The 5,746-nt window shown below is 45.9% G+C and overlaps 1 protein-coding gene across 2 annotated transcripts in view; it reads right to left on the bottom strand.

The window, feature by feature from the left end:
• The window catches only part of KCNB1 (potassium voltage-gated channel subfamily B member 1), a 131,897-nt gene that overhangs the window by 45,238 nt on the left and 80,913 nt on the right, over window positions 1-5,746 (bottom strand). The gene's annotated exons all lie outside the window — the stretch shown is intronic.

Here is a 5,746-nt window from a genome sequence, read left to right as displayed (position 1 = left end):
TCTGGGATGTTTGAACCCCCGCAAAGCGAAGGCTTTATTGGAGGCAGAGAGTTGCAAGCATCTGCGAGGCCAAGTGAAGCGGCGTGCATGAGCTGTGAAGAGAAGCTTTGTATTTGTTGAGAGATTGGATCATTATCTGACAATGAATTCTAGGCAGCCACTTATTCTCCTCTTTCTGTGGAGAGTTTTTCCACTCTTTGGACTCAATATTGTATGTAAATGGAATTGATTTAGGTCCTGAGAAGAAGCTCCTTGGCTCAGAAGCTCCTCAGCTTCAGAAAACAACAAAGCTCTGCAGAGGGAGGTTTGCCAGGACACACGCTACTTCCCTCCTCGAGCAAGGGGCCCTTTCCATAGAAAACCCATCATAAGTGAAGTGCTCCGGTGGCTAACAGAGCTTCATCTAATTTAAATGAAATGACTCCCTCTCTTTCCCTCTCTGACCTCTGGTCCTTGCTGGTTGCCATGGAAAATAGACAGATGAAACCCAGAAAGAATTTAAAGGAGAACTTAACTAAATTGAAATTGTACCTCTAGAACCTTGTTCATCAGCCTGGGTCTGACAATAGGGATGCTGATGTTTCCTTGGTGGCCTGGCTATTACATAATTGAGCAGTGGTATTGATAAAGCATACATTACAAATTGAATTAAGTAAAGGGTCAGGTGAATGAGGGCAGCTTGGCAAATGGCACTTTGATTCGTGACAGGGTTGCTCTGCATGGAGATCAGCGCTTCTCAGCCTGCGTTGAAAGGGATGTCGGCATCTTCTGGTTGTATCTCCACACGCCCTTCTGCTGTCACTTGCTCCTGCCAGAGGAAGGGCTGGACTGAGGGCAGTTGCAGGGACTTGAACCAGGTCAGCCAGGTGCCAGAGAAGAGGAAGGAGGTCTGGAGGGCTTATTAACATGTGTATGGGGCTGGGAGTTTCCCACTCCATTTTACGGCCCCTCTGACCCTATCTCCACTTAGCAACATTGAAAAAAAAAGAGAGGTAGGTATCTATTATGCATAAATAACCTTGTTGCCATGACAGCAGCAGTATCTGCAAGCACTAAGGGTATCGGGAGCTTTTAGGTAAATGAGAACTGACACCCTACTCACAAAATTAATCTCCCGGGTTAACCAGGTGAAGAAGAGCTCAAGTCGTCTGCCAAAGGGCGAAGGGCTGGATAGATGTGTTTTCTTTTTTAAAGAGATTTCTGAGCACAATAGATATTTCATCACTATGCCTTTGGAAAGAAACCAACCTCTGAGGCGTAGGCTCCACTGTAGAGCGCGCAGGATGCACACACCAGCGACAGGGCAGATGCGGCTCCGTGTTATCCATCACAGCTCTTGGACTGGCTGCAGCTCACTGCGGTGTGTGTCGTGTGTCCCTCCTGTCCCCGAATCTACTGTAAAACTGGTCAGTAATCGAGGAGCTAATATTCCTAAAAGATTTGGCACATTTCCCAAGTGCCATTTTTGACTTTCATGAATGAACAGTGACTCACCCACTGCAGGGAGAGCCAAACTGTAAGCACGGACATGGGGGGGTCAGGTTTGGCCCATGCCAACAGAGATGGGTTACACAATGGATCAGCCCAGTGGTCTAATTCATCATCATCTCTTAGAGCAATCAAAAACAGATGAAGCCTCTAAATTTCTCCCTTTTCTTTGCAGTTAGCTGCCTCTTGCTTTTCAAGATCCCGTGAAGGAGAGAAGGGAGTGCTGTGAGAAGACAGGGGGTCACCAACACTTTGTGGTGGGAGAACTAGCCTTTTGCAGAATATTTGTCTTTAAGAGATAAAGGAATCGCAAGGTGGATGCTGTGGCTAGGTTTTATGTGTACATGTGTGAGCTTTATCAAACCCTAAATCTCCAAAAATCAAGCCAGACCAGGAGAGCTCAGAAATACCACTCTGCCTGGTGCACAGCCTGGCTGAATCCTGAGGTCTGGATGCTTTCTTTGCCTTGGTGATCCTGTGCTTTTAAAGTCTAACAAGCAACAATTTTGGATTAGGCCTTTTTCAGCAAGCAGAGGTCCCCTGCTAGCTCAGGTGACAATTCAGCACCCAAACGCCTCTGCGGTCAGGTTTCCCTTGCCTCCCTTACACAGCCCCTGTCTCCAGACACATGCCTAATAAGCTTAATGTCCCAGAGAGCTGATCCGCTATTCCATGCCGGCAGCAATAGGCCTGGTAGCAACTAAAACCTGGGGGAAATCTCTCTCATACATAATATGCAAGCAAGCAAAGATGAAAGCACACCAGAGGCTCCCCCTCATCTTTTAAGCATTGTTTCAGGGACTTTTTCTCCAAAGCATTTTTTGAATAGGAGCTGCAAGTATTCAGTACAACTAAGACTAATGGGTTTGGTTTTATCCCAAAAATGTATTGCTCAATCTCAGGTTTGTGCTTCTGGAAAATGATTTCTGTATTAACGAGATCTCTCTGACATGCCTTCCCCATGCCCCTGCTCTCTGTTCCCGTGACTGTTTCCATGACCATCACGTCCAGCACTGGCGAACTGAGCCAGTGCCTGCTTCCAAATTTATTTTTAAAAACCGTTTTGCACTGCACGATCACTGGTGCCAAGGCAAATCTCTGCTGGTGCCAGATGGAGGAGAGAGGCCAAGAGGTCATTCCTGCCCCAGATCTACCCCAGTCCCTTCCTACACTCCCTTCACTGGGACTGCTGCATCTCAAAAAAGCCTTTGCTGGAGGGGAGCTCACACGTAAGCTGAGCCCTGAAAGTGACCCCTTTTATGCGAACTAATGACTCCAATTTTTCCATGCAGAGTACTGTAAGAGAAAATTTCCCTTTCTGACTGCTTCTGTCCTCCAAGGAACAACTCCAAAAATGTTCCACAGAGCACAGACCCTCTGTAGATCCTACTTTGGGAATTACTAGTATAACTACGATATATTTTCCCCAGGGAAAACACGGAGGCTTTTTTGCTAAAACATTTTTTCTCCTTACAGAAAAATGCTTTGCTACTGAAGTTTCAAACACAAGGTGTAAATCTTTCTTTTGTAGCATTAACACTTCCTTGGCTCTTCTTATTTTTTCCAACTGTCTCTTAAAAACCCAGGCACTGAAAGAAAGTTACCCCTTGGCTGAAAAACATCTGGCCTCAGAACTGCTGTCACCGTGTGCCTCGAGAGCCATGACGTGGATGTGCCTCCCACCTTCCCCCTGCCCTGCCCGGGCTCCCCGCTCAGCCCACGGCCCCGCAGCTGGAGGAGCCTGGGGAGACGTGCAAGAGGGAGCCTCTGTAAGGAGCTCGTAGGGAGAACAGGAGCATCCTGAGGCCTCTGATGGCCTTGTTGGCCACTTTTTGAAAGGAAGGGGGATCTGGATGGAATGTCAACCTATGATTCCTAGCTTGTATGTTCACATTTAATTTTACTGAAAATCAGCATTTACCATTACTCCAACAACACTGAGACATACTCCACACACACCTCTTTGTCAGACAGCATGATCTTTTAATGCTACAGCAAATGATTGGTTCTGCAAGACTTGTTTAGAGAAGACAGAGTGAACAGTATCACCCCGGCTGTACAAGGCACTCAGACTTATACATCCCATGGGGATATCCTACTCATTCCTTTTCCTTTCTGGAGGGTGGATACTCACTCATGAACCACTAAGGAAACCTTCTACGTTCACCTATTTAAGACAGAAATAATTACACTGACTTAAACGTGAAATCTCCAGCATGCTTTTTCCAACATTAATATCTCCTTGTATAGTAACCTTATTATAGCCAGAGATAAGTGACCCCACCGCAGTACTGGCCTTGTTTAGGTTTCTCAGTAAGAATAAGAAGATTACTATATACATCTTATTTCTGTTGCAATAAGCAGCTTAGACAACATGACTAAGGGTCACTCCATACAATAGCTCTATGCAATTATATATAATTTTCCGGTGTGCAATGAAGTGAGCTGAAGGTTTCCTGTAGGCAGCTTCAGGTCTTTGCCATTAATCAAGCAACTCCACGCTAAGACTAGAGCTTGTCAAGAGGCAGATTTTTTTGTTTCCCATAGGAAATAAAGACATTTTGACATTTACTGCACAACAACATTTCTCAAAACGTAATGTTTCAGATAAATAAAAACATTTTGAGGATATTGAAAAATTTTGTTCCAAATCACAACCTTAAGAAACACTGTATTACCTGCGTGCTAGAAAATAAGATGCATCTTGGAAAGAAAAGGCATTCTAAAACTGAATCAAAGTTGTACCATCTCAACTTCATCAAACACAGTATCTCCCTTACTCTTTTCTTCCACAACACACATCTCTGCTGATATCCCCACTCCAGAACAGGCAGGTAAAACATCTCACCGCCTAGGTAACTCAGTGCTCGTGCAGGGAGCAGACTCCAGTGTGGGCTGGCCTCTCATGCAAGCCCCTGTTTCCCAGCAGAGCTAGCCAAACTTGGTTTGGGCTAGCACGCAGTCAGCACACTGTGACTGCAGAGCCAAAATGCCATGGAAATCAAGAATTTTAACAAAAGACAAGCTTCTGGAGGAAAAGCGCTTTAGTGGAAACTATCTGGGCAGCTCTGAAGAGTTTAGGTGCCAACAGGGAACTGCTGATTTTCTGGTGGGTAGCAGTCAGTATTACTAAACCCACCTTGCCCCCAGTAATCCCACTTCAGGGGATCCTGGGGAGCCGCTGTACTGGCTGCGATACCCAGCAGCCCCAGCACGGAGAGGCAGGGAGTGCAAAGCCATGTCTCCATGGACTCAGACTCAGCTCAGTCTCTGCCCAGACATGAGACCTGCTTCTTTGTGAGCTACATCAGCCCAAACTAATTCCCAAACGGGGAATCACAAGACTTCAGAAAAACAATGCAAACCTGGCTTTTAACATGAACTCCGCAGGGCTGGTCGGAGGCTGTCCACGGGAGCAGAAGCAGGTCCGGGCAGAAAGCGCTGTCCTCTTCCCTGTTTTCCAGAGCTGTATAATTCCTTCACCCAAAAGAGACAGACCCACTAACTACTGCATTTCAGCTCTGCTCCTCAAGTGTGCTATTATGCTGCGAGTTTAAGAGTACTTCGGGGCTACACCTGTACCATCCAGTGACGTCTCCAGTCTGCAGTAAGATGCATTAGCAAATATGCAGTAAGACGCATTAGCAAACAGGTCAAAATGCCATTTACTGAATTTGCCAAGAGAAAAAACAGTACAACATTAAGGAATTCAATAGATAATGCAGCTCAGGGCTCCAGCAAAGTTAACTAACTCATGGTCTGTTTTTGTGAACAATTACAAATGTCAAGTTACGGGTTGCAAAAGGAGAACCTGGGGTATTATAACGGCATCAGCATTTGTCCTAACTGAGGGATTCCCTCAGGTCCCTTGACTGAGGTAGAAGAATCACAGAATTGGTTTTGGTTATAATGAAAGTAAGCACTGGGCTCCTTACCACACACCCATTCTGACCCCTGAAAGCTGCTGATCACCCACATCCAGCCAAGTGCAGGCGTAAAGAGCAATACAGGTACTCAATGAACAGCTTAATTTACAAGCCAGGGGATACCTATTTACTACGTAACCAATTAACAATGCACACTAGATCATGTATAAACAGATATCTACCAGTAAAGCTGCATCGCCAGAAGCAGAGAAAGAGAATTTTCCTCTACACTTCTCACTTGCATGAAGGCTGCACCAAGAGCATTGAGCACTTGAGACTCAGCGGGTTTCGGTTACGAGAGGTGCAGTTTGTGGGGAATCTGGTAGGAGCCC

Source organism: Nipponia nippon, unplaced genomic scaffold (assembly GCF_047370975.1).
Source record: "Nipponia nippon isolate SJK-2023a ecotype South Korea unplaced genomic scaffold, ASM4737097v1 scaffold_13, whole genome shotgun sequence".
NCBI classification, from domain to species: domain Eukaryota; kingdom Metazoa; phylum Chordata; class Aves; order Pelecaniformes; family Threskiornithidae; genus Nipponia; species Nipponia nippon.
Note: the sequence above shows the minus strand (reverse complement) of the source record. Positions and strands in the feature narration are given on the sequence as shown.